The sequence below is a fragment of the Phalaenopsis equestris genome, unplaced genomic scaffold (genome assembly GCF_001263595.1).
Source record: "Phalaenopsis equestris unplaced genomic scaffold, ASM126359v1 Scaffold001229, whole genome shotgun sequence".
NCBI lineage: Eukaryota > Viridiplantae > Streptophyta > Magnoliopsida > Asparagales > Orchidaceae > Phalaenopsis > Phalaenopsis equestris.
The window spans coordinates 47,300-61,592 of record NW_018165668.1 but is presented as its reverse complement, the minus strand read 5'-3'; the positions used below and the strand labels follow the sequence as shown (position 1 = coordinate 61,592).

Sequence of the window (14,293 nt, the reverse complement as noted above, 5' to 3'; positions counted from 1 at the left end):
TATATATATATATATATATATATATATGTATATGCGCGAATGACCATGCTCATTGATGCGTCGAGTCAGGGGTTCGAATCCCGTGACGTGGCCTTTTCGAATCAAATACAAGCACATCTGGGTTTTCAACTCATTGCAGGAATCGATAGTGGTGCCCACTAGACCAAATATCGGTTTAACATCTCTGTCTGCGTGTCGTGCATGAGTAGAGCAAACCAAATGCAAACGATTTAAATTTTCAATAAATGAAAAGTAATATGCATAATTTACCTCCATAATTTAAATTAAAATATCACAAAAAATGACAGATTCTAAATACGTGCAACGACCAAACATGAAAAATGATCTCCATAATTTATTACACAGCCAACCAAAAAACCCTGAGCAGTCGAAATATGCTAAATATATAAAAAAGAAATCACTTATACATTACCTACCAAGGCATTTGCCATTCTTGGGATAGAGTGGAGGAGATACAAAACCTCTTTGACAACTCAAAACGTATTAACAATAAGGTAAATCAACATACCATCACACAATTCTTATTTACATATTTAACACCTAAACTTCCATATTTACAGGCATAACATTTTCGCGTCATAAACCTACACTTAAAAATGTGTATTAATATTTTAAATGCAGGTGAGTGGTATTTTGAATTTGATATTTAAGATTAAAGTGTTATGCATGTAAATATTAAATTTTGGATGTTAAATATGTAAATACATAAGAATTGTGTGGTATGTATGTAAATGTCCCTAATAATAAATAGCTGCAATATCAGCTGTTGGGAATTGAAAAATTGCTTCTGTTCCACTGCTACTCAACAAAACAAATTGCAGAAATCAATAAAATAACAGATTGAAGAAACAGATAATATCAAATCCAAACCTCCATAGATATCAGCAGCACGATTATTAAAGACCACAACAAATAAAAAACTATATTGAGCACAATTATGTGGCTACCTTAAGCAAGCTTCTTGTCTTCATGGACCGTCTTGGAAGTGGAAGAATTCAGCTGCGTATTTGGAAATCAGATTAGCAAGTTTCAAAACCAATATTTCATACCACAATTCTTATATATTTACACATCCAAACCGAAAGTTTGATATTTACATATATAACACTTTATTTACATATCCAAACCGAATGTTTGATATTAACATATATAACACTTTGGTTTAATATAAGCCTATACATGCAAAGGCGTATTTCACTTTAAAAAGGTAGCGATTGTGATATTTTTGATGTGAGGTCAAAGATTTGAGTTATGCGCATGTAAATATGAATGTTTAGGTGCTATATACGTAAAATATATGTGATGGGCATTTACATACATACCACTACTACACAATTCTTATGTATTTACATATCTAACACCTAAACTTTAATATTTATTACATTCATAACACTCAAATTCTTAACATCACATCAAAAATATTTCTTTTAATTTCTATTGAAAGTAAAATGCATCTTTTTATGCATAGATTTATGGCACCAAGTTATTATAAATATAAATATCAAATTTCAGGTGTTAGATATGCAAATCCATAAAAATTGTGTTGTATGTAAATTTCCCCAGGTATAAATTGTGTTTTATGCATGTAAATGTATCCCAAAAAAAATCTACATCTCAATGAATAAAGTTAAGGGTAAAGCATCAAAAAACGTTTATTTAACTGGTAAATTTCTAAAAATCCAATGAAAAACAAGAAGAGAAGGAAGGATATAAGATTTCTCTTACTGACATTGATTGTCGACAGAGAAATGGTGGTGGAGCTCTTTAGCTGCTCGAGCTGCCTCCTCCCGCGCCGCAAGAGATATTCGATGTGTTGGAAGCTTTTTCGATCAACATGATCGGCACTATGGCGGAACTCCGTGGAGACAACAGAGATAATCATTTTTCGCTCGTCGAGATTCTTTGATCGGGCCGCCCGTAGAAAGTGGCGGTATAGAGCCAAGACCTGCCTTTGCATTCCAGAAAGGTTCTGAGGAGGAACCATGTCATATTTAGTAGTATATGCCTCTCAAAGTATTATTGAAAATGGAATCCCCTGCAATAATCTAAATTTCTCAGATTTTTATAGCAGGAGAAATAATTTTGAAAGAAAATGGGGCATTTGCATACACACCACCCAATTCCTGTGTAGTTACAAATCTAACAGATAAACTTTAGTTTTTATATTTATACCACCCAAATCTTCATGATCACATAAAAAGTGAAATGCACCATCTCAACCATGTTTAAGGTGGGTGTCTGTATGTGTAAATTGAAGTTTAGGTGCAGATATGTAAATACATAAGAGGCAATCAAATAAGATGCATGGTAAATGTTTGTTTCAAAACGAACTTAAATTAATAGGGAAATTTACATACATACCATAAAGTTCCTATGTATTTACATATCTACACCTAAACTTTATTTTTTAACTCACATAAAAATTATCACCATTTTAACTTTTAAAGTGAAATGAACCTTTTCATACATAAATAAGGTGGCATGTATGGAAAAATTAAAGTTTAGGTGTTAGATATGTAAATATATAGGAATTGAGTCGTATGTACGTAAATCTTCAAAATAATACTTTTTGGGCATACTGCTCAGGGATTGTGTACTCAGGACTTAAAACTGCAAACAAGGGGAGGCTTGCCTCCCTATACTGCAAACATCAAACAACGTCTAATAATGCATGTACCAGTTTCGCATCCACATGTGGCGATCTTACGTCTAGGACAACGGAAATAACTCAGAATTCATGTATGCTTACCGGGATAATTGTCTCCAGACCCCAATCCTCTCAACCCATACGCCGCTTAATGTGATAAGACCAACCCATTCTAAAGATTACTAGCACAACTAGTAGACAACAACACATAAATATACTTATTTTCATATTATTTTCATATCATAAATATAGTACTGCAGAAAGATAAAAATGACATTGACAATGAATAGTCTAGTGTCCTGTTTAAAGATGAAGTGATGCAAGCGACCAGCCGCTGTAGCCACGGCAATTGCCGCGATCCCTTCCAGGACAGGTTTGGTCCAGGAAGAGGAGGGACCGAGCGATCCTTCCAAGCGGAGATGTACCGCCTAAGGGGAGAGGGGTCCACCCTAAGTCATTCTGGGTTTATATATGTTGTTTTCATCATGTTTTAGGGAGTTTTTACGTGTTTCTGTTCGGGACAGCTGCCGGAGTCTCAGGTTTTTCCACTAATGATTGTATCTTAAGGGTTCGAATGCTCCCCGAACAACATCCTGTAGTTGCCTTCCAGCAGATCTCCACCTCCCAGCAACCACCCTCTCTCCACCCTTATTGCCACTCAGATCTGTCGTACCAATCCCTACCTCACCTCATCCCAGCCCTAATACCATCCATCCCAGCCACATCAACCAGCCCTGTCTTGCCGCCACCACTTGCCCTTCAATGTCGCTAACCAGGGACTAACAAACCTATTGTCCCCTGTTCCACCAGCCCTCTATCGCCCCCTGCTCACAACTCGGTCAGACACCTATCGCCCTTCCCTTCCACCTAGTCAACCACCACCATCTCAGGCTCGAACCCCAATTGAGTTTGTCATGTCTGTTATTTTCCAACCACTATTTGTATTCAGTAATAATATCTGTATTTCTTGTTTTTGTTAGTTAAATTTCGGTATTATTTGATATCAAAGCTAGTCTAACCCTAATTTTATCCTAGAGTTGCTTAAATCCATCAATACTTAGACATATCTCCATCCAAAAACCCGTCTCTTTACTGATTTTTCAAATCAGCCCCCAAAATTTTTTTTCCCATCCTAAATCAACCCCGTACACCCAATTTCACCTCCTAAACTTAAACCCTAGCAATGCCACCAAGGAGATGATTGCTGGAAAACAGGTCAGGAAGAAAGGAAAAAATGCCGCTTATGAGAAATCCACAAAGATATTTTCAGGAACTTTCTATAAAAAATAAACAGCGAAAAATCCTTTAACATAAAGGCTTGTCGTCTCGAGATGAGACAATCTGAAAGAGTCACCAATAACCACAACGGTGATTTGTCGGATTGAAATTATGAAGAATCACTACCCCAAATATTTGACATAAAATATTAAAGGAGAAGCCAGGATAGGGAAGTAAAGGTGGATTTACTGAATTATGACGATCGTGGAGGGGTTGAAGGAACTCATTGAGTGGCTCCAAGTTGTCGAGCTGGTCTTTGAATATAAGGATATTCCACCAAACACAATTGTAAAGCTAGCTCCCATCAAGTTAAAGAGGAGTTATGGTGGAAAAATATGAAGCACCTACGTTAGCGGGAAGGGAAAATAAAATCACCACCAGTCCAAAATTAAACGAGAGTTAAGGTATCTACCAGTTCATTATATACATGGCATATTCCCAGGGGAACATCATTGGATGACTGTCACATCTTATATAATTCAATCTCAGGATCAAGCAACAAGAGTACACCCAGTTGAGCATCAAAACCGACCTTGTCTTAAAAGAATCTAATTCAGAGTAGAGAACAAGTGGAACAAACCGGTATTTCAAAATTCATCCCAACAAAAAAGTGAGTCAAGTGCCATAGTTTAGGGCACGGTGCATCAGATTGTCCAAACAAGAGTATGATTATTTTACTGAATAGAGAGCAATTAAGGAAATAGACGAAGATATGGTAGAGACTGAAGTAGGTGAGGACCCAAAGCAGGAGTACCAGCTTCCAATTATTAAGAAAGAGATGCATCTCATTCAAGCTGAGCCCATAAGAGAAACTCCAATATGAGTAACATTGGTTGTCCAAGAGGGTCATGAGTTCGAGAAACTAATACCAGACACATAACAATCACAGATCAGAAAAATTAAGAATTTTTTTATATATAGCCTACCTCTTAAGTTGTCAATATTAAGGGAAATCCAACATGTCAAAAAAAAGCTTTTGAGCTACTTCTAGAATTTTGGAAGACTATATAGAGTCATTTGGATATTAAAGTCAGTTGAACAGTATATCCACTGGCACATAGTCAAATAAGGAGGATGAACCACAGCGTTGGAAATCGCCTTAGGAGCTTTGTAGAAAAGCATGTCCTTCCAAGAAGAAGGGACCCCTCCTGAGTGGTTGTTATTGAGAGTTGTCCAACATGCCACATATTTCATTCTATAGTTTCTCAAAATGAATTTGTTTATCAGATTTGCCCAGCCTAGTACGAGGAGTGAAAGAGGCAAATTATAGACTTACTGACTTGAGAGTTACTTTGTGAGAATCTAAGATTGTATGCAGCTCCAGCTAAAGTCGTACAAAAAAGGATAAATACTTATTATATGTGCTTTGGAATAACATTGTCTAAATGATTGACTTACCGCAAGATTACAACATTCTCGCTATCTTCAACGTGTTTGATTTGACTCATACTATAAGAAGATAGAAGCTTCGACGGATGAGGTCGAAGCTCCCCCAATCCCAAAAGACTAATTCGGGCATTTAAGCGCGCCATAAGCACAACAATTGCCATGTCTCCCGTCCTAGACTAGTTTGTTCCAGGTAAAGGAGGGCCCGAATAGTCCTTCCAAGTAGATATTTACCGTCTATAGTGAGTAAGATTCACTCCTTAGTTACCTTAGGTTTATATATATTATTTTAGTCGTGTTTAGAGAGTTATTCGCTTTTTTGTTCGGGACGGTTGTCGATATCTCAAGTATTTCCTCTAAGGGTTATGTCCAATGGTTCGAGTGTTGTATCTCGCTCTCGCAATGGCGACTATCCTCTACTACCCTTCCCCTGCATCCTTCCCTCTGCTGCTACCATCATCATTCCCTGCGGCAACTGCCAGGATAACTTCATGTAGCTATCTTCCCAGCAGATCTCCGCCTCCTAACAACATTCCTCTCTCCATCCTTGTTGCCACCCAGTTATATGTAGTAATCACAACATCCACCTCTTCCCAACCCTGGTGCCCTCCCTCCCAGCCACACCAACCAACTTTGTCTTGCCGCTAGCCTCTTCCCCTTCAATTCCACTAACCAAGGATTAGCAAACATACTGTCCCCTTGATCTGCCAGCCCACTACTGCCCCTGCTCACTGCTCGGCCAGCCACCTATTGCCCTTCCCTTCCACCCAATCGACCACCACAATTCTCGGAACAAACCCCAAGTTGAGTTTGTATCGTGTCTGTTGTTATTTCCTATCTCGATATGTCTGATTGTAACTCATATTTGTTTCAGTAATAATATTGTTTTACCCAATATTGTTAGTTAAACTCCGACATCATAAGGATTTAAAGAAACATATTTTAAAATTTTGGTTACCTACGAACCATAATAAACAGATTCTTTATGAACTAAAAGACAGTATCGCGTATACTATAGATTAATCTAAAGGCAAGGAGAATGGATAGAGGAAGTTTCAAGGGACTTAAGAGGAGATTAGAGATATTGTAGTAATAAGGTTCACAATTTTTTTCAATAAATCCAACACTACTGATAAATGACTATAGGATGCTTTATGGTAATAATTATCATCAAATTAGTCTCATCCCAACTACTACGGCCAGCTTTATAAGTTCTCATTTTTTATCACTTCCTATTAGTGCAATTTAAAGTGTTAAAACTTGAGTAACTTCTACTCATTTAACCTTAATTTTAACCTTTCTTCGCAATCGTCTTATATTAATTTTATCTGCTCATCTAGTTTGCACATTTTCTAGCTTATGTTGTACACCAAACCACCTAAATAGGATGTGGTTCACATAAAGGTTACATGAGGCTATCTTCCAACATAAAGTGACTTGTTTTTCTTCCACACTTCTTATAATTTCCCTCTTAAATGGTCAAATAGCATCTCAAATTTCTCTCCATACGCCACGACAGATCTTTTCTAGACCAATGCAAGAAATTGCTCATGTAAATTCCCTTATCGTGTGGTTCTGAAGCGCTCCAATAATCAAGCATTGAATGCTTCCCATGTCTAGATTTGCTGATGTTATTCTCTCCATTCATACCATGCCAAAGCCTTTCCTTCCAAACACAAAAGCGCTGCCATCAATTTTTCTTTATCCGTCAGCCCATTATCATCCAATTATATCTCCAAATGATAAACCCAACCATAAGTATCCTCTCCTTCAAAGATTGATATCTTCAGCTTTCTTATGCGTGAGTCTCCCCCAATTTCCTTGACCAAAATTCATTTCATCCGTAAAGTGGGAGTTGGCTTCTCTTCCTCAACCCATATTGATTTCTTTTCTTCCATAAGTCTAGCTCGTTCCATAATCAGTTCGTCCGTTCTCATAGAATCTTCAATCTCCTTCCGCCATAGAACAAATGTAACAAAAGGCACTAATGTTGTCAGATGCAACCCTTGAACAGGGTCTGATCCATCATGGTTCCTTTTTTCGGGTGGAACCTTTCAAATCAATCTTTGCCAGCATGAATCACATGTCATTCCATTTCGCTCGTTGGCGCTCATTCCAGTCGTTCAGACATCGTGTTATTCTTTTCAAGTGTTGTCGCCTGAGTCAGCTTCTAATTTCTTCGCTCGATGCCCCTGTAGACGGTGGCGGGTTTGTGTGGGACGCCATGATCTTCTTTATCATTTTTTCTAGAGTTGTAAACCTCTCTTCCAACCTCCCCTCCATGGCCAAGAAACACTTCTTTATTCCAAATCTGATTTGACTCATCTCTCCAACTTCTCCAAATATCTACTTTCTTAGTTGTCATTATTTCAAAACTCATCTACACCAAAACGATATATTTGGAATTTTTGCATGCAATTTTGGCGTGTGTGGAACTCAAGACCTCGCGATCCTTGAATTCCTATAAGCAATTTTTTGCGGGACTATTGAAAGCCATGAGGAACTCCGATGCAGTGATGTGAATTCTTGTAAGCAGGTTCGACGAGGGAAATCTTGTTGTTGGCTATCGCAATCGGGATTCCAGTTGGTCACAAATCCCAATCGCGAGTTTCTGTTAAGAGCAACGTGCAAATTCTTCACACCGCAATATCGATTGAGTATTTCGATCAAGAACAACAAAGAACACTTGTACTCCGTGATCCATTGTCGTCTGTACTCCGAAATCTCATCATTGACATCCCAGCTAGGCCTTTCCGAGATTCGACTTCCTTGTGATCCCGACTCTACAATTTGGCTTCCCTGTGATATCAACTGTATCGTCACAAGTTGCGATCCCATTATCACTTCCAAGTTGTCTCTATCATGATTGTACACGATCGTTTGTGTCATTGTACGCCACATCATTTCTCCTCCCAAGCGATCATGATCTCGTTGATGTTCTCCAGCTAGCACGATCACAACTCTATCATTATGAGAGGCTAATTCAATCACATCAATTTCCCAGCTCTCGATTTGAATGCCCCGATCCGTGATCCCTTCCTCGGTTCTCTTTTTCTTCCAAGATAGAATGCTATGATACTACTTGATAGGATTCTCAATAGAAATTAGTGCAAAATAAATATTTTATTTCTCCAAAGCAAACAATACCACAACAAACATATAAAATAAATGATAAACACCTACAATTTGAGTGGATAGCGATCGCTTCCAATTTCTTACAATTTGACAGGTAGGAAATCCCTCCCAAACCCAAATCCTGCCCCTCTCATACAAAACCCAATCCCCTGCAAACCCAACCCTAAACTTATTAAGGTTTATTTAGACTAAACAATAATAAATGACAAAAGATTAAATTGCTCTAAGGCGCACACAAAGCAAAATTGCCCTCAAGCTCGACACCAGCATAACAGGTCGTGATTTTGTTTTTCTCAACAGACCCTAATGAATCTCCATCTCTCGGCAGTCCTTCAATCTACTTCAGCATTTCCTTAAGCTTCAACACTCACTTTCACACTTTTGGCTAGAGTTGTAAATGAAACAATACACTTGATGAACAACTCGAACTCAGATCGATTAATACTAGAACATCTTTGTTCACATTAGAATATTTTCTAAAATTGTAAGTTTAAATGAACCAAATCTAAACATTGTCTAACTCGTTTATTAATGTTCACAAATAAACTCGTTTGTTGTTCAACAAAATACTTATTAAATGCTCTATACTTGTATGATAAATTATTTCAAATAAAATTTAATTAAATATAAATTATTTAATTGTCTATTTAATAATAACATATAATAATTTAATAGCACTTTGCATATAAATTTAATGCGCCATTTTCTTTTTTTTTATTTCACTGAATTAATTTGTCAGCATTTATTTATGTTATTTGATTGCAAAAATAATTACTTACAACTTATATATTATTTTATTTACTTGATAAAAACTAGTTGCATACTAATTTGAAATTTTTTAAATTAAATTTATATAATCATTTCTTAATAATTTTATATAAAAAATCAAGTACTCATTTAAATTGTTAGCTTGTTTACTAGCATGTTGACCTCGCTTTCGGTCGAAATGTAATTTTCCCCTTCTTAGTAGTCTATGATCTAACCGTAGGACCTTTCTGTCGACTACTCCTAAAAAACTAGTGAAGGAACCCTTCCCGTTAGCAATTCTGAACTTTTCTTCGCTCGACTTGACGTTCCATGTAGTAGTTTTGACCGATATTGGTTAGCAGGTAAGACTACTCTAAAAGAACTCAGGGAGTATTCCTATAGGACTATAGGACTGTCGGGCTTAGGATTGACTGTACTCGTTGATTTGACGTCGCAGCGCTCTTCGCCGTCCTGTTTAATCGAATTCGAGCTGAAATTTTCATAAGATTCAGACCGCGACGCGTTTTTAACCCGATCGACGACGAGGTTGCCCGGCGACTCCGGATGACAAAACGGACTGCGTCGATGGGCCCAGAACATCAATTTTGCCTAAGGGGGATATTCGTTTCATTGCAATGGCACATCTTGAAAAAAATACATATTTAGTGTTAATTATAATAAATAATATTTTATTATTATTATTATAATTAATAACTTATGTTAAGGTTGAAATAATGCAAAAGGTGAGGTCACCAATTTATCGTGAGTACCACTTAGGAGCTGCTACTGCATCCCAATCTAAGGGAGAGTGTAAAAGAAAAGCATGTTAATCTGCAATGAAATCATGCAGTGGTAATGTGAAAAATATACATCCGACAGAAGAATATACACTGAAAGATAGAATAAGCAAACTACATTGGGCATGTGTGTGTGTAATGTGTGTAGGAGAAACGAAATAAAAGAATCAAAAAGTTGGAAAAAGTCGAAAAGGAACATTCCGTAATAAATCTGAAACAAAACAAAGTTCGTAGGAAATCCGAATAAATCCATAGAGGTAAACTTGTAGACAATCCGAAAGAAAGAAAAAAAATGAAGAAAACACCAGAATGGACTACAAGTTCAAAAAGACCGTAAGCTTGGTGGTGAGGACTCAGAGCTGTGTTGTAGACCACAACCTTAAGTACTGACTACTAATCCGACTTTCTGCAGAAAACAGCCCTAATCTGACTCGAGTAGCCAACCGTGGACCTTTGTAAAATTTTTCATACATTTCAGTCTGGATCTGCATGCAATTAAAAGTCGTAGGTAAATAGGTTGTTTTGTAACGGGGGTGATTTTGTATTTTTCAAATGTATTTATATATATTTTTATATTTTTTTAAAAAAAATAATTCAATCCACAAGTTGAATATTTTAGTCGAACAAGGACTGCTAGCAACTTTAAATTGCCGGCGGTAGAAACCTCAAGGATGGGCGAATAGTATCTGCAAAAATTCTCTACTCTACCCTCTTCAGGGTCTCTGAGTTGGGAGATATTATTCTAAAGGACTCGATTCTCTATAATGCAATTTTATCATCGTCCTTAACCTCACACACTCCACTTACAGCCTTGCTTGATGGCCCCACATAGTGCGCACATATGCGTCCTATATAGGCACGCGACGTAGGCCAAGAAGTAAGAAGAAACAAAGAACTAAAGGCAAGGAAGAGAGAGAGGAGGAAATGATACCGCCTAAAACACAACGTAACAGAGGCGGATCATCCCTCAAAACCGACTCACTAAATACGACTCGCTAAATGAGACCTGAAAGCCACAAAACTGACTCACTAAATGAGACTCAACGATCCACGAATCAACCCAAGATGGTATCATTTCCTCTAATTTTTATAATTAGATCAACCCAAGAAGGGTATCCCTTCCAAATCTTGTTTCGAACAGGTCGAAACGGGCTCAAATCAATGCGACGATTTTATACACAGCTCCGCCACCACTTACATAATCACACACCCAAGCCTAGACCTAAATGTTGCACTCACGTCATCCAAATCTTTCATATTGTATCGAAAATGTCACCGTCAGAGTCGCATAACTGCAGCTCAAAAGAAGCCCAAAGAAAGCCAACTAAACTCCCAACTCAATTAAAGCAACCCACACAACCTCAAATTTTACATAGTGTCAACCTCGTCAAAGCTTCAGAAATTCTCATGAATAAAATGATCAAGTTCTTATTTCCAAAAAGTAAACTCCCCGAAGTTTCAGAATTCTCATACAAGTATCACATGTAAATCTTTTCCAAAGCCCAAGGCGGCACCTCCAAATCCCCATGAATTAAGAACCCAAAAGAAGTTTCAAGCTCTTATTTTTTTCCAATAAATACCAACACCATTAGTCAAAAATTATCCCCCAAAGTGTTCGAGCAACAATTTATATAAAGAGATATCCAAATGGACTCGAATGACATGTGTGTAAAAATGAAGTTTGGGTGTTAAATATGTAAATATATAAGAATTGCATGGTATGTATGTAAATGCATAAAGGATCAAGCGAAATTTGCACTCATATGTATATTTGTTTAGGTGACGAGTATACAAGAGGCTAAATTCTGCATAACATCCATATATGTAAAAAAACTCAAGCACAAACATACGAACCATCCAGCCCTTATATATTTAAAAATCTGGAATTCAAACTCCAGTGAAACAGAACTAAGGAAAATTTACATACAAACCATGCAATTCTCAAGTATTTACATATGCAGCACTTACATATATACCACCGAAATTTTTGATAGTCCAAAAGAAATAACACAATTGAATGCATAGACAAGATAACACATATGTGAGAACTGAAATTTGGGTGTTAGATGTGTAAATGCTAAAGAATTGTGTGGCGTGTAGGCTTTCAACTCCCCTGTATGATTCCCATTCATCAATAGTTCTGCCCCAATTCAAGAATAAATTTGAGTTTTCTCCTCTCAAGCAATTTTGTTGTGCGAGCCTCCCTAGCATCCCTCACATTTTCAGAAAATGTATTTTAATTTGCGCAACTCGCTCATATGTTCCAATTCACCAATTCTGTAACCATTCTCATTCTTACCATTAAACTCATCTAGTTCTTGAAGCGACTTTAATTTCTCAATTCCAGGTACACCAGAAAATACAATCAGGGGCAATTCCAAGTGACGGGGATTAGAAAGATTAATATTGCCAGACAAGAAATCATCACAACAAAATCCCCCCAGCCACATTTCTATAGATTATGAACCGCAAATGATAAAGACTGCTTAACGATCTTGGCATTCAAGTGGGATTTACAGCAAGGTTCAAATATCAAAATGTTTCAAATCGTTGATAGCTTCAAACATCTTTTTCTGACATGGGAAATGTATGAACAACAAATAAAAGCTTCTCGATGCCTTTAAAATTTCAACAAGCATGTAAGGAATTGAGTGATATGTATGTAAAGAATTGAGTGGCGCATACGTAAAGAATTAAGTAGCATGTACTAGTTATGTTTCTCAGAAATTCATCTAACAACCATGTAATAAGTTCACATAACTGCATTCCCTGCCGCAATCAGAGAGAGAGCAGCAGCAAAAAAAAAAAAATTTTGCACTGCTATCTAACCAATGCTCACTAGCCATCATGGATAACCGAATTGAAAAAGAATTAAAAAAAACATATTTGTCCTAATAGGTGCATAAGCCAGCTATTTGAAACGTGAAGAGCAGCGTCTGAACCACTTAAACAGTTGAGGAAACAAGTATTATGTATATAGGCATATGAGGGTGGAGAAAATTTGCATGTGTATGTCCGCTCTGGGATGAAGAAACAAAGATGAGTATGTACAGATTGGTCATAGGGAAAAGAAAACTAAAATCTGGACATGTACCTATATCTTCTTCAAAATACGAAATCAAAAGAAAACCAAAATCTGGACATGTACATACATCTTCTTCAAAATAAGAAATCAAAACACAAGTGCACAAATTCATCACAATCATGTCAAAACATACCTACGTATATCATATATATGTCGCTCGAATCATCGAAGGCATATCAAAATATCTAACTTCAAAAGGGTGTAATACACCTTTTTCATGTCCAACGCTTCAAAGTGTTATACATGTAAATATAGGAGTTTGAGTGTGAGATATATAGACGCATACAACTGCACCCTGGTCATGTGAATTTTCCTTTATTTACAAGCAAAACATCCCACCAATAGTACAAGGTAGAGCAGGTGACATTCACAGCACAAATGTGCAATGGTTGAAGCAAAAGGTAAGCCAAACAGGAATATCGGATGAGTTGGCAAGAGAAGAAGAAAAGCAACCATATATAAGATTCGGCTATGCGAACACACAAGTTTTGTATAGCAGTTGTTTAATCAAAAGCCACTTGCAAGACTAAGAATCCCTCTGCAGGCCAAGCTGATCAAAATGGAGGAGAAAAGGAAAGAATTATTACCTATTACCTCCTGATGAGTAAGAAAATCAAGCATAAGAATCTCTAGGCCAGAGAGAGAGCTCCAGGGATTCCACAGAAAATGCCACAACTAATAAAGAACTCAGATTTTTTTTGGCAGCACCTATCCCTTCTCAAAAATTTTCGGTCAACCCTAAGGAACTCCCAAAATGGGGTGCACTCACCTGGGCGGTGAGCCGAGGAGAAGCGACAAAAGTCGCGCGGGGTAAGCCTTTAGGCGAAGCTTTCAGGCGTGTAAGCCTTTAGCCAGGGTAGGGAAGCACGCGGAAGGGGGACCTCGGCCGGAGCTTCGCGATCGGAGTCGGTCTCGGGAGAGGGAGGTGCCGTCGGTCTCGCGAACGGGAGAGGGAGGCGTGGCGTGAGCCATGGATTTTGGGATTTAGGGATTTTTAGGGAAGAAAATAAGGATTTTTTTAATATATATATATATATAAACGAGTCAAATTCAGTTTTTGTCAAAATTTCGGTTCGCGGTCAATCATTTCAAAGAAAACTTATATATATATATTTAAAAAATCCTTATATATATATCAAATTAATTTCATGCAATTTATTCGTGCGCGGTGCCCAAGTAAAATGAGTGTCCTCCTTA

General features: G+C 37.3%; 1 long non-coding RNA gene across 2 annotated transcripts; it reads right to left on the bottom strand.

The window, feature by feature from the left end:
- Positions 1-38: 38 nt before the first annotated feature.
- LOC110033588 lies at positions 39-14,086 on the bottom strand. 2 transcript variants are annotated; one of them, XR_002294954.1, is made up of 4 exons: positions 13,691-14,086; positions 1,751-2,056; positions 969-1,020; positions 39-188 (listed from the first exon to the last, which is right to left on the bottom strand). It is a non-coding gene; the product is annotated as an uncharacterized LOC110033588 (long non-coding RNA). The 2 variants fall into 2 exon arrangements; XR_002294955.1 differs by having other exon boundaries at positions 13,866-14,086.
- Between the last annotated feature and the right edge of the window lie 207 nt (positions 14,087-14,293).